Source organism: Rhipicephalus sanguineus, chromosome 7 (assembly GCF_013339695.2).
Source record: "Rhipicephalus sanguineus isolate Rsan-2018 chromosome 7, BIME_Rsan_1.4, whole genome shotgun sequence".
In the NCBI taxonomy this organism is placed as follows: Eukaryota; Metazoa; Arthropoda; class Arachnida; order Ixodida; family Ixodidae; genus Rhipicephalus; species Rhipicephalus sanguineus.
In genome coordinates this window covers 111922641-111938003 of record NC_051182.1, presented here as the reverse complement: position 1 = coordinate 111938003, position 15363 = coordinate 111922641, and the positions used below count along the sequence as shown (strand labels likewise).

Sequence of the window (15363 nt, the reverse complement as noted above, 5' to 3'; positions counted from 1 at the left end):
ATCAAAAACAGCTTGCAATGCTACAGGTAGACCTTGCAAAAGCCTTTGATCGTGTTAGTCTGAGCCATGCCGGTGCTTGAAACTGCTTTGCAAAAAGGTCTTATACAGGCTTCATGTCGGGAAGGAACCACATTAGCATATGCAATATAGCGTGGTAGAAGAGTAAAATAAGCACCAAGCGTAGCACAACGCGAATTCTGTAACCAGGCGTCACACAATGCGAATTGCGCAACGAGTAGGTTGTTGAATGCTTCCAACCCATTACAAAGGGCTTCGCCATAATTCTTCATTGTCATCAGGCACAGCATCAACAAAGTGCGCATAACGCCTTAGATGCATTTAGCAGGTACCACGGCTCTCCGTAGAATGACGAAAAATGGCATAGTGCCTTCTTCCCTGCTTCTCAAAAATTACAATGATGTATGGCGTAGTGGGTTCCTCGCAAGTGCACTTGCATTGGTTGCCAAGGAAGCCCATAAGCCCATCATCCATTTCCTCAGGGTCTCAATCAATTTCTCCCCCCCCCCTATCTCTCTGTCTCACGTCAACGTATGTTATATTGCATGGTGGGAGAGCGAAATAGCGACCGCCAATCCCACAACGCGAATTATGTAACTGGTTAGTCGTTGAAAGCTTCCAACCCTTTACAAAGGGCTGAGCCCCAATTCTTCATCTTCATCAGTCGTCACATCAACAAAGTGCACATAATGACTTACAGATGTGTAGCTGGTATCTCGTTTCTGCGCAGAATGATGAATAATGGCGTTGGAGGTGCTTCCCAACTTCACAAATAATGTGATTTATGACGTAGTGGGTACCTTGCTAGTGTACTTCTATTAGTAGCCCCAAGAGAGTTTACAATGAGCTCTAGAAATGCTGCTTTTCAAGCTTTCGCTGTGACTGTGCTGCGCTTTCCGCACAGGCCTGGCGTTTTTTTTTTTTTTTTGCGGCACCGAAGAAAACATCGAACACTTGCTGTGCTACTGCCCTCGTTTTGCCTCGGAAAGACAAGTACTGTCCAACGCACTGCGGCGACTGGATGATCGGCCAATTTCCGTGCAGGTGCTACTACAGCACCGTCCACATCTCTCGACGGCCCACAAGGCAGTGAAAGCATTCTTGTGTTTTTTGAGAAGGACTGGCTTGTGCGAACGCCTCTGACTTGTGGTGTAATCCCGCACGCTGTAGTGAATGCACTGCATCTCTTCACTCTCTCTCTTTTTCCTCTTCCCTGCTCTCTATTTCTTGTCTTTCTATTCCCCTTCCTTGATCCCCCAGTGTACGGTAGCCAACCGGAATTGTTTCTGGTTACCCTCCCTACCTTCTCCTTTTTCTGTTTCCTTCCTGTTAATCTACATTCATTACCTGCCAAATAACACATCATCTTGTATACGTATATTTGCTGATGACAGCATTGTTTATCGTACCATAAAAAGTACTGATGATCACCAATCCCTCCAATGTGACCTGGATTGCATTAACAACTGCTGTAAAACATGGCTAATGACTCTTACATTTCAAAATGTAAAATTATGTCATTTACCCGTAAATCAGTTCGTTCGCTCTTTCCTTACAACATCAATAACAACACATTGGCTAGAACCACATGGTATAAATATCTAGGCGTTCACCTCACACAAAATCTTTCCTGGGTCGACCATATAACTACCATTTCTGCTAATACTTCTAGATCATTGGGGTATCTTCGTCGCAACCTACAATCCACTACTCTTCACGTACGTAAACAGGCCTACCAAACATTTGTGCGACCCCAGTTACAGTACGCGTCATCCATTTGGTCACCTCGTAAAAAATATTTAATACAGAAGTTAGAAGCTATTCAGAACAGGGCTTGTCGTTTTATCACGCGGAATTATAACAACTTGTCCAGTGTAACCCAGCTAAAGCTCGAACTTTCACTCCATTCATTAACATTACGTTGTGACACTGCGCTTTTGTCTCTATTTCATAAATATGTCACTGCCACTCGATCACCGATAGCACAATTACAACGTTCCTCTCACTTATCGCACAGATTACACAATGACTTCAGCTACGCCCGTGTCTACGGCACCGCTAATGCTTTTAACGACTCGTCACTCCCGCGTGCCATACGACTGTGGAATGATCTTCCAAATAGTATCGCCCTTCAGGGTAATCACGATAAATTTCGCGAGCATCTCATCAACCATTTCGCTAATAATGCTTGGCTGGTCAATTTGCTCCCATGATTCATGCATCCCCTTTTAATTTTATTTTTTTCATCATCAAAGTGATACCGTTGCATTAAGTTTTGTTTGTTATCCCAACTAGTATCGGTAAACTGGGTAGTCTGTTACCGGTACTATCTATAGTTTACAGAAGGTTATCAATAGTTACAGAAGGTTATCAACAGTATACAGAAGGTGCTCCCGGAGTCACAAAACTTTCAGGGGGACGAGCTGCTAATAAATTCACGATATAGTACTTATTAATACATTATGGCAACAAAGTAACGGCAGACTTCACAATACACGAAGTTAATGAAACAAGTAATCAACTACAGGAAAGGTGCTTACAATAATTGAACTTATAGTCAAGTATCAGTCAAGTATGTGCAGATATCGACGCACAAAATCCATTCAAGATCTGCGGATAGCTAGGCGCATGCAAAAGAAGATCCAGCGTCGTATGGACAAACTGGAGTTTCAGCGGTGGGCGAAGTTTTGCGAGTCTCTAGACCCTCGCAAACCACTTTCTCAAATATGGCGAACCGTGCGAAGCCTACGCATTTTTCCCGAACAACGTTTTCCGTTTAAAGCCTTGGCCCTTTTCCAACGTAGAAGGGATATCGAGGTAGCGGAAGATTTTTGTAGGAAGATTGCAGGCCCGTCAACTTGCACAGGAGCCCTTACTGCTGATGACACGCCACATTCCCTTGACCCGCACATGGACCTCCCTTTTTCCATGGAAGAGCTGGATGCGGCTCTTGCTTTATGCAATCGATCGTCGTCGCCTGGACCGGATGACATATCATACCGCCTATTACGCAATCTCGGTGATGGAGCACGAAGCGCTTTGCTGGACGTGTTCAATGAGTCCTGGAGAGACGGAACGGTCCCCAGAGAATGGAAAACAAGCCGTTTGGTTCCACTTCTCAAACCTGGAAAATCACCTCTAGAGCTTACGTCATACCGCCCAATAGCGCTGGCTAGCTGCGTAGGGAAGCTGATGGAGAAAATGATCCTTGCCAGACTCGAGTGGTTCCTAGAACGCTACAGAGTATATCCAGACGCCATGGCCGGTTTTCGTCGTCTTTGTAGCTCCATTGACAATGTCATTGACCTGGTGACCTACGTACAACACCAGAAAATGAGTAGACGGCTATCTGTCGCACTATTTTTAGATGTCAAAGGAGCATATGATAATGTTTCTCACGAAGCCATACTTGACGCCCTCGAGTCGGTTGGTTTGGGTGGACGAGTGTACCGCTGGATCTGTTGCTACCTACATATGAGATCACTGTTTGTGCAAACTGATGATGGGCCGACTTCTGAGCATTACACACACCGTGGCGTTCCTCAAGGTGGTGTATTGAGCCCCACACTATTCAGCCTGGTTCTGATCGGTCTCGTGGAACGCATACCAGATTCCGTGCAGATATCTCTCTATGCAGATGATATTTGTGCTTGGACGTCAGGTGTAACACGCCCTCAGGTACGTGTGAGGCTCCAAAAAGCAGCGAATTCAGTATCGGCGTACCTTAGAGAACAAGGCCTCGAGATTTCTCCTGAGAAATCGGCGCTGGTTGCGTTCACGCGGAAGGCAATGACGTCATATCCCATCGCCATCGATGGACGCAATGTTTGCTACGCCAGGACGCACAGGTTTTTGGGGGTCACGATCGATCGAAACCTCTGCTGGAGTCCCCATGTGGCCACTCTAAAGAAGCGCCTAACGGCCATCGCACAACTTTTCAAGTTCCTCGGAGGGAAAACGTGGGGCACATCAGTGCACGCAATGCTGCAGCTATACAAAACGCTGTTTCTGGGATACCTGCGGTATAGCTTGCCGGTTCTGACGAACGCTTGCAAAAGCAGTATACGCACGATCGAAAACGCCCAGGGCCAGGCACTCAGAGTTTGTCTTGGATTACCACGCTGCACATCAACAGCCGCAACCATCGCAATTGCCAAAGATCATCCGGCCACGGTGCACATTACATTGGAGGTGCTTAGAGCTCACATTAGGCACCTTGCTCGCGCCCCTGCCCACCATCTTGCTTCGCTTCCAGAAGATCGACCGAGTACCTCCTTCTGTAAGAGAATATTGACTTACCGAGAGTGCCTTCCAACAGCCTACACGCCTCCGGAACGGATTCTAACACCCCCTTGGTGCTTGTACCGACCAAAACTGCTCTTGACAGTGCCGGGGATTCGCAAGAAGGCGGAGCTCTCATCGCCAGCTTTGAAGCAGATGACTCTACTCATGTTGCACGAAGATTACAAAGATCATGTTAAACTTTACACGGATGGCTCGACAACTGTTGGAGGATCTGCAGGAGCTGTGATCTTCCCAGCAAGAGCCGAAAACATACAGTTTCGAACGTCACACAAGACAACATCGACAGCCGTGAGCTTGCGGCACTCCGCAGCGCACTCCGCAGGATTTATCGAGAAACGCCACAAAAATGGGGCATTTTTACTGATTCGAAACCAGCTCTACAATGTCTTCGAACTGCTCTACGTCGTGGGGCTCAAGACCAATTGGTGCTGGAAATACGACAACTGTACCATCAACTAATAGACGAAGGACATGCTATAACTTTTCAGTGGTTGCCAGGCCACTGCGGCATCATCGGTAACGAGCATGCCGACGATGCAGCTAAAAATGCTCACGAAAATGGCGTGATAGAACCTATCCCACTGTCAAGAAGCGACGCAGCAGCAAAGATTAATACGCTTGCGCATGATGTCGCAAGGTCTATGTGGAACACGCCCGGTTTTCTCCACACCCGTCTTCACCGCCTGGATCCATGCCTACGACTCAGCATTCCATCTGGCCTGCCCCGATCCGAGACGACCCTTCTCTGCCGCATGTGGCTTGGGGTGTCTTTTACGAACGCCTTTGCGTGCCGCATCGGAATGAGAGACAGCGCTGCATGTGAATATTGTGGCAATGACGAAACCATTGAACACATTTTATGTCAGTGCCCTCAATACAGCTCTGAGAGACAATCCCTCGCAGCAGTGTTTGCTCGCCTCGACGACCAGCCGCTCTCTGAGCAGTCAATCTTGGAATGTCGGAACGATCGAGCTTCACGCCAGAAAGCAACGAAGGCGCTGATGAAGTTTCTGCGAGCGACCCGCCTCGTTGAACGATTGTGACACTCCTGTGTGTGTGTGTGTGCGTTTGTGCTTCCCTCCCTCCCTATCCCATCCCTATCTTTCTAACTTTTCTGTCTCCCCTTACCCCTTCCCCAGTGCAGGGTAGCAAACCAGATATGTTTTCTGGTTAACCTCCCTGCCTTTCCGCATTACATTTTTCTCTCTATAGTCAAGTACAAGCCATTTAAGTAAATGCCACATATGACTCAATAAAAATGTAGTAATTGCCATATTATGGAAACAGGAATGATATATCAATGAACACGAGGGTAATCAAACAAATAAGATACAAAAATATGTTTACAGTATGTTAAGTGAAACATATACTATGCAACGAAAAACTCAAAATTTCAAAGAATACAAAAAAAGGACAACGGAAATGGTTCGCTAATAGTGATATCGACTCACCATTTGTTCAGGATAGCAGACAAAATCCGTAAATCCACAGGCGCGTAGACTGCTTTTATATAAGAGAGCCGAGCAACGGCTCACTGACTCATCTCTGCGTCGTCATGCGAGGCACGCCGAGCGCCGTGGTGTTTTTCGAACTGACCATTGAGAAGCTCTCGTAGCTGCCGGATATGGGGCGAGTAGTTTGCACGTCATGCGCCAACCTTCGCCAATACAGTCGCGATGCTGTCGCGTTTTCCCTATATTAGAGGCCTATAAACGCCTTTAGCGACAAAAAACTAAACACAACAACAACAACAAAAAAGAATGCATACATTTCTGACATCCGTGTACACTGGTTTCAAGGACGCCTGCCGCAGCGCTAAATATAGAAATCGAAGGAGAAAGAAAAAGCGACGTCTGCTAAATAAAGCTGATGTGGTGACGCGACCAGTGTATAGAGGGGTCATGAAGACACGCATTTTTGATTTCTAATAAACTGAAGAGAATTTCTCATCAATAAAAAAAAAAGGAACACCTACATTAACACGCTTAACCTTGAGTGACAATTAGACCGCCAGCTTTCAAGACGTATCGACACACTCATTTATCGCCTAAGACTCGGAACTGCTTACTCAAAGCACTCCTTATTTCGGATTCAGCGTGCATCATCGTCAACATGTTCGTGCGGCCACGACGACGAGGATGTGCATCATCTGTTGCTCGACTGTCCTAAGCACGACACTCATAGACAACGACTCGAACAGGAACTTCACACGCTGGACTCTGAGCGAACGTTTTCGTTGGCGAAAATGCTAGGCCCATGGCCGTCTAGGATAAACCGCAAAGCAGTGAGAGTGCTTTAGCGTTTCGTTGAAGACACCAATGTTTGCGATGGTTACTCAGCGGACTATATTGAAAGACTGCACCGCGACGGTATGTGTGCTCTGTTGAAACGAGAGTTTTTGAACTAAAAATTATATACTATATATATAGTTTTGTTTCTTATTTTTTTATCCTAACAACTATGTGGAAAGGGGTAGCCGTCACCAAGCAATGGCGACAACTTCTTCATTTATTTTCCAGTTCAATTATATATATAATATAGGCCTATAGTGCTTTTTTGACCATCTCCAGTCATGCTTAAGAGAGAGAGAGAGTTAATAAAACGAGCGAAAGGCAGGGAGGACAACCAGAATTGTAGCATCCGGTTTGCTACCCTACACTAAGGGGAGGGGGAAAGGGAAAGAAAGATGGAAAGGAAAGCGGAGAGAAGAGCAGGCGCGTGATAAAATAAGACTATTCAATAGGCCACTGGCACGCGAAAAAAAATTCAGTAAGGCCTCAATTGATTTTCGGTGTGAAGACAGTTAGGGTCGGCATTCTAGCACTGACTGTTCCGTCAGCGGTCTGTGGTCAAGGCGCGCCAACACAGCAGCTAGCGACAGTCTGTGCGAGCTGTAGCGAGGGCAGCGACAAAGAACGTGGTCTATCGTTTCTTCAATGTCACACTGGCTGCAAGCAGCCCTGTCTGCCATGCCGATTCGGAAGGCGAAGGATTTAGTGAAAGCAACACCAAACCACAGTCGGCAAAGCACCGTTGCCTCGAGTCGAGAGATTCCGGACGGAGGCCGAAGTCGACGACACGGGTCCAGTCCATGCAGTCGTGTGCACTGTAAACTTAGTGTGTTCCACAAGAATTTTATGTCTTCATTGGTAATCTCTCGAATTTTCATCGCAGCATCCGTTCTTGATAACGGGATGGATTCTTGCACGCCGTCTTCGTGTGCAGTTCGAGCAGCAACGTCGGCACGTTCGTTGCCCAATATGCCGCAGTGACTTGGAAGCCACTGAAAGGTGATGTCATGTCTTTGCACGAAGAGGTGATGGAGCAGCTCTCTAATTTCCAACACTAGTTGCTCGTGAGGTCCCCGGCGTAAGGCGGATATCAGGCACTGTAGAGCTGCCTTGGAGTCCGTGAACACGCCCCATTTCTTGGGTGGTTGGTCATGAATTACTCTAAGTGCGCTACGCAGAGCAGCAAGTTCCGCAGCTGTCGATGTCGTTTGGTGGGATAGCCTAATCTTCACGTTGGTTGTTCTTGCAGGAAACATCACTGACCCTACAGACCCATCCACGGTGGTTGAGGCGTCAGTGTAATGATAGCTATGCTCGCTGCACGTCTCATACAACAAAAGAAGAGAAAGATGCTTGAGCGCTCGAGACGAAAGCTGTGCTTTTGACCTTATACCTGGAACCATGAGTCGAACTTGTGGATGAGTCATACACCATGGGGGAGTTGGAACTCCTGCGGGAGCTGTATATCCTGTTGGTAAGCGTGTACGTAAAAAGTCTTGTTAGTATATGCGCATGTTACATTGAGGCTTTGTACTTCCGGCACAAGATTGTTTGTCACTTCGAGGGCGCTTCAAACTTTGCGCACGGAATTAAAACTGCGTCACGCAAAATAATTTATACAAAATGTCTGTATTGAGCCATTACTACGTAAAAATCTGTTTTCTTAATCTGAAGGCGCCGATCTTGACAATGATAGTTCATTTTTGTTTCACTTTTCCTTTTTGACCGTGACGAAACATGGCAAAATGCTGCATGTTTAATGTTTTTTTGAGAAAAAGCACAGATATTCTCGCGGGGAATATATTCGCATTCTGTTCTGTTCTGTTTTAAGTGGCTTGCTGTGGAGACGTTGAGGTTTATATTTCCTCGGCTACTCCATTTCTATAAGTTCTGCAGCAAAAAAAGTCAATAAAAAAGTGGGTACCCAAAGTAAAAAATGAACAACTAAAAATAGTATAGCACACTGAACCAAGTTAAAATAAAATGTTAATGTACAGTTCGCTTGCAGGAGTCCACATTGCAATAAAGCAACTACACGCACAGAATTCTAGTTCTGCCCACAGTACATGGACTGGCACATCACTTCGTATATAGCTGATACTTGTGACGCGCTGCCTGAACACGGAGAAAGACGCACAAAAAACACACACGTAGTACACCACACGAGCTGTGTACACACGTAGTGCACACGTGTTGTGTATTACGTGCATAGGCGTCCGCACGGGGGAAGGGGGGCACGGGGGGCGGCCACCCCCCCTAGTCACCTAAGAGGGGGGGGGCAAAATCTGCCCCATACATTGACCCCCCCCCTAGTCACCTAAGAGGGGGGCGCAAAATCTGCCCCATACATTGACCCCCTAGTCACCTAAGAGGGGAAGGGGTGCAAAACCTGCCCCATACTTGACCCCCCTAGTCACCTAAGAGGGGGAGGGGTGCAAAATCTGCCCCATACATTGACCCCCCTAGTCACTTAAGAGGGGGGGCGCAAAATCTGCCCCATACATTGACCCCCCTAGTCACCTAAGAGGGGGAGGGGTGCAGAATCTGCCCCATACTTGACCACCCTAGTCACATAAGAGGGGGGGCCGAAAAATCTGCCCCATACATTTACCCCCCTAGTCACCTAAGAGAGGGGCGCAAAATCTGCCCCATACATTGACCCCCCTAGTCACTTGAGAGGGGGGGGGGCGCAAAATCCGCCTCGTACTTTGACTTAGTAGGGGGGGGGGGGCGCTGCGATAAACCTTCGGCCCCCCTGCTCACACCTATGACTACGTGTGCGTTTTCTTGCGCGTCTTTCTTCGTGTTCAGACAGCGCGACACAAGTGTCAAACTATGCACAACCAACTAGCCCCTACTCTAGCCCTTCTACCCGTAAATACCAACACATTTGCCGCTCATCACAAGCGCTTATCTAGTGCAGTGTCCACTAAGAAGTCTTTCAGGACGATGCTCGGCTTTTTCTGAAGATGCATTTCAGGCCATGCTTCAAGTAATTCCTGTAATGTGAGGGGCGTCTGTTCAAAATCGCTAATTTATTCTCCAATTTTTCTCTTCAATTTGCGTATTTTACGCATTCCAAAAGAATATGCCCAACAAAAGTCTCATCTTCGTGGCCACAGTAGCATTCCGGTGAGCCGGATCGGCGTATCTTGTGCAGGAAGCTATTTGTATACGCTACTTTCAATCGAAGTTTGTGAAGTGACGCCCCTGTGTGTCGTGGGAGATCTGCCGCTATTGACAATTTTCTGTGTGGATCGACTTCATAATGTAATGAACACTTCAGTTTAGTGATATAATGAAATATTTCTCCGTAGAACAGTGTTTCTACAGAGAAATGGTTTCATAGCACTAAACTGTGAGCTTTATAAGTTAAAGTAGTAATTGATAAAAATAATTCGGGATGGAACGAAGCAGAAACGGTGTTACCAATTTGTGACAAAGTTGGAAAAATAACATCTTCACCAATATGCCGGCTTCATTTTCGCATTGTAGACGTCCAAGTAAAAACATGGTTTTTACATCGATGTGTAGCATGCTCTGTTGGTAATATATGCAGAAAGTTAGAACACAGTAATTTTTGTTTTAAGAAATTTTCGTGCTGAGGAACCACAAGGTTTTGCGAAGTTTCCCTTTGCCTCACGTTCACCGCAATGCACGTAAGCGCAACAATCCAGCGGGCGCCTTGACAGTGCGCTTGGTGCACTATCATCCGTTAAGAAAGTCGCATAGATGGTGGCATCACGTTGTCCTTTAGGTGATCTCATTAGGAAACTCAACGACTTCAATAACCAAGGCATAAAGTTGCGCATACAAGGGTGGCACAATAATAATTGGTGAAGTTTAACATTCTAAAACCACGATACGATTATGAGGGACGCCATACTGGAGGTATCCGGAATTTTCGACAACCTGGGGTTTTTTAACGTGCACCTATCTAAGCACACGAACCTCTGGCATTTCACCTCCATCGAAATAGGGCCGCCACAGCCGAGGTTCGACCCCGCGACCTTTCGAGGGGACGGGGAAAAGATCATTGCAATCGACTTGGAAGAAAAATAAGACGGCTTTCGCCTTCTAGTCGTCTTAGGCGAATGAATGAGAAACCGTGCGAGTTTTTTTTTTTTTTCATTTTTTTTTCTACAAGCGCGATCGATGTAAATTGTCACGAGGAGGAAAACGTTCCCGGAGCGACGACCGACAAATAATTTTACGCTTTTATTTTTGTTGGCACTGGTGACGAGCGCAGAGTGCGGATAGATATGTCGATGCCAGCTGGAGAGAGGGTGGTTCAAGGTCAGGAAAGACGCTCGCCGTTATGCGAGCGCCCGTCGTTATCGACCATCGATCTGCTTCGCTTCGTCAGTGTGCGCGCTGCGCATGCCATGGTGGATAACGCGCATGGCGCACGTAAGTTAACGGATGCAAAAGAATAACACTACTGCAGTCGTTCTCAGAAACGGTGTCGTCATTCTGGACGTATCGAAAGCGTATGGCAGTTGCATTCTTGGGTGCTTCGGTTTCGCCGGTGGAAAGTGGTCCCATTTTGATCATTCCGCAAAAAATTACGAGCCGCCGCTTTTTAAGGATCTGAAAGCGGTGATGCAATCTCCGCAGGATTGAAGCACTTAGATTCTCCCGTATATCCCAACCGCATCTCCAGTTCGATTAAGGAGTTATTTTATGTTATAATTGTCATAACTAATGCCTCTAGTCAACCTTAAATTACCTGCCGCGGTGCTCTAGCGGTTATGGTACTTGAGCGCTGACCCGAAAGTCACGGAATCGAATCACGGCTGTGGCAGCCGTATTTAGATGGAGGCAAAATGCTGGAGGCCCGTATGCTTAGATTAAGTAACGTTAAATTACCCCACGTGGTCGAAATTTCCGAAGCGCGGCGTCCGTCATAATCATGTCATGGTTTTGGTAAGTAAAATCTTAATTGTTATTATCATTACTAGTCATATTAAGATGTCTGCGGCCACAAAAAAAAAAAAAAACATGGGGGTCACGTTAAGCATGACTGCCAACTGGGCGAGTTGGTATGCACTCATAATTATGAAACGGCGCCACAAGATAAGGAGAAATCACTGAGAACGAACGAACACGAGCACTTACACTCAACCGAAATTTCTTTTGCATGCGCAGAACAGAAGTATATACACGCACGTGGCTACGCAAAAATAACGAAAACAGAAGAACTCCTGCCAATTTAAATACACTATATCTTTGCGCTGCATCGTGAGAGGTGCATAACCGGCATCTGTCCCATCTGTTCCGTCGCAGCACAAAGAAACATTGTATTTAAATGGCTAGATATGCTTTTGGGTTCCGCGCGTGCCACTGCAATTCATTTGAGAGTCAGCGCTTGTGCTCATGTGCTCTCGGTGACTTCTCGTTATTTCGTGGCGCTGTTTCATAACTGTGAGTCCGAAGCAACCCGCCCAATTGTCAGTGATACTCAACTTTACCTCCATAATTACCTTTCCTGTGCCCGCAGGCATGTTGATATGAATCGTATTAATAATAATAGATATTGAGGTTTTACGTGCCGAACCCACGATATGATTATGAGAGACGCCGTAGTGGAGGGTTCCGGAAATTTCGAGCACATGGGGTTACTTTAACGTGCACATCTTTAACGTGCGCCGTCATAGCACCATATTATCACGTGGTCAAAGACGGGCCGAGGACCCGCCACGTTGATCTAGTGTCTAAGGTGCTCGACTGCTGAGCCGAAGATCATGGGATCAAATCCCGGCCGCGGCGGCCGCATTTTCGATGGAGGCAAGAATGCTGGAGGCCCGTGTACTTAGATTTAGGTGCACGTTAAAGAACCCCAGGTGGTCGAAATTTCCGGAGCCCTCCACTACGGCGTCTCTCATAATCATATCGTGGTTTTGTGACGTCTAACCCCATCAATTACTATAAATGCGGGCCGATGATGAAACTGTGAAAACTGTGTGGGGTGTAGAAAGATTGCAATGCCTCAGATACCGGACACAGTGCAAAACCGCAGGTGCAGAGAGCCTTTAGGAGGGGAGGATCAGTGCGATACACACAGAACAAAGAGGAGGAGAAAACAAGATGGCTCCAGTAGTTTTAGGCAAATGAATAAAGGACCATCTGACATTTTGGCTGAGGAGCTCTCACAGCCCGAAGGTCGCGCACACAGAACGCAGGCATTAGGCGATGATGGTGCGATTTCTCGGTAAGATATCGTGACGTCCACGTTGCTCAAACAAAAGTTCCGAGAGAGAGAGACAGGCAGAGAATACGACTTTAATGTTGGTCTCATTAAAATGCTACGTGGTAGAATTCTGGATCTCTTCGGACTTCCTTCTTCCAGAGCACTCCCAGAACAGCCGCCACGCAGTGTCGCCATGTATTCTTATAAGGAGTATCACGAATTTTGGTAAGTAAACAAAAATATACAACAGTGACGTTTCTTTCTTGCACAGACGCCTTCCAACGGCACGGCGACCGATTGCCCATAAACGGGATAAAGTACGGGCAAAGGCACCGCTCAGAAACTGGAAAAAGCGGCGGCGATATCAAGACAAAGCACATCGCTAACTTTCACAAATTAAGGCTACTTGGAAGGACGATCAGTCGTGACGCAAGCGCATATCACTCGGGCACTACCACGAATGGTCACAACCTCTTCGCTAACGCAGCGGGAAGCTTCAAGGACGATAAAAACTTTACCACTCAACAATTACAGAGAGTCTTTCGCGCTCTTCTGCTTCGACTATCTTGTCGCGTTCAAAAGTGCCACCTATTTTAAACCAATTTTAGGGCAAGTTAATTCAGCATTAAGCGGCTACTTAGGTTAACACAGACAATTTGGCCACCCTCTGTTTTCCATCACACGGACGTAGGAAACACACCCCGTCCTTTTCCCTCCTTCGAGCTCGTCCATAAGCAACGCCGACCATGCGTAAAACAAATCTTCGGTGTTCTTTGGTGTTGCGTTTCTGTCGGTACACATCACTCACCGGCATAGTCACTCTTGCTCAAAATTCTTGTAGGCCACCGGCGTCCGACGGATATCTGTCGTCTTGTCGTCAGGTTTTTTTAACAGCAGAGCTGTTCATAGTGCTAGGCCTGACGACAGACAAGTGTCCGCGTCGCATGTCACGCTCCGGTTCCCAGATACAACCATATATGTCGCAACTGCCCTGGTCGCGGATGAAGCGGCAGCCGCACAGTGAAACGGGGAAGGGCGGCTTGAGTGTGAATAGGTCCCTAAGTCACTGTAGCAGGGGCGGGTGTGGCAGGGGCTGCCACTTGCCCTTTCCGATGCATCTCTACTCTACGAATAACGTAAACACAGATACCCAAACAAAATCACAATACATCGCAGAATATCACAAGGGAAACACAGGAGAAACGCAACTCCGCTGTCCCTGCAGATTTCGCACTGGGTGGAACTGGGGTAAGTTTTGCGGACAGCGTGGCAGCACGTTCGAATGTTTCCTGCGCAGGCGATGTCGCGCCGGGAAATCGGCTGCCCAGAACTTCTTATTCGTTCCAAATCCAATCCGCCTCTTTCACGACGCCACGGCCAATGTGCCCTTTCCCTAGCGGGAAAGTCGCGAAACGCCTTTTGATCCCGGAGGCTTTCATTCTGGAGATGCCGGTTGTCCCGGCCCCTATCATAAACCTACCAAAACGGCAGAGGGCAGCACAGGAATGTGAAAAAGGCGGATTAATGTCTCTAGCGGGTTCAGGTAAGTTGCCGAACACTCAACAGGTCTAGTTAATCGGGCACGCCAGCGCTAGCGCCGCCGAGAAGGTGGTCCGAGATGAAGGGCTTCCTGTCGCAGTTGTAGCGGCATCCGTAGCGAGTCCACGGGTTGTCCGAGGCGTTGGCCGGCCGCAGCGTGTTCCGGAACTCGCTCTCCTTGAGAACGCTCGCCAGGCGGTGCGGCATGTTTGTGATAATGCCGTCCACGTTTCTCCTGCGCACATGTGGGAACGAAGCGAATGGAGAATTCAAAGTGCAACAACCCTGGTGGTTCTCTGTATATACACGGCAGCAACAGCTCAATCGATGAATAGTTTGGTTTACGACAGCGTTTTTCGTTACATCAGTGAATAACCACCATTAGCTAACACTTACCCGTCACTCGGTCTACTCTATAGTCACCACTAGCAGACATTACAGTGAAACCTCGGTGATACGATCACAGCTCATACGAATTTCGGGGTGATACGAATTTTTCGTTGGTCCCAGCCAAGGACCATTGGCCTCAGTGTAATGGAGTACGGTTCTTGCGAACCGATTTTCACCCAGCGACGTTTGATACGAACGTCCGCTACCACCCAGGTTCGAAGAGGTGCTGTCCGCGCTGTCGCGGAAGACGCGTCAAGCACGTGCGAGCGCGGGAACGCAAGCGTGGGCATGTGCGCCACATTGCCAAATCGTCAAAATCACGGTGTAAGAAACACACTTTCCTTACGGTACGATTAAACCTTCAGAGACGCGTCACGGCCTCCGAGTGTCGCGAGTCACAACACACCTGGTTCATTAATTAAATGCGCGCGTACGGGCTGTATATTTGCGAGTGCTGGTATGATTGCCGACATCTAAAACCTTAACTGACAATCATTCAAGAGTCTATCTGACGTTGCCGCAGCCCTGCAAACAATAAATGGAAATGTACACCAGCTTTCTTTTGTCGCATGATAATTTTCCATGCTTCCTCGTGATACGAATTTCGGATGATACGAATATTTTTGGTTG

General features: G+C 47.4%; 1 protein-coding gene across 1 annotated transcript in view; it reads right to left on the bottom strand.

Moving 5' to 3' along the window:
* LOC119398934 (dermonecrotic toxin SPH) overlaps window positions 1–15363 on the bottom strand; it is a 91750-nt gene that overhangs the window by 55284 nt on the left and 21103 nt on the right. The window lies entirely within an intron of this gene.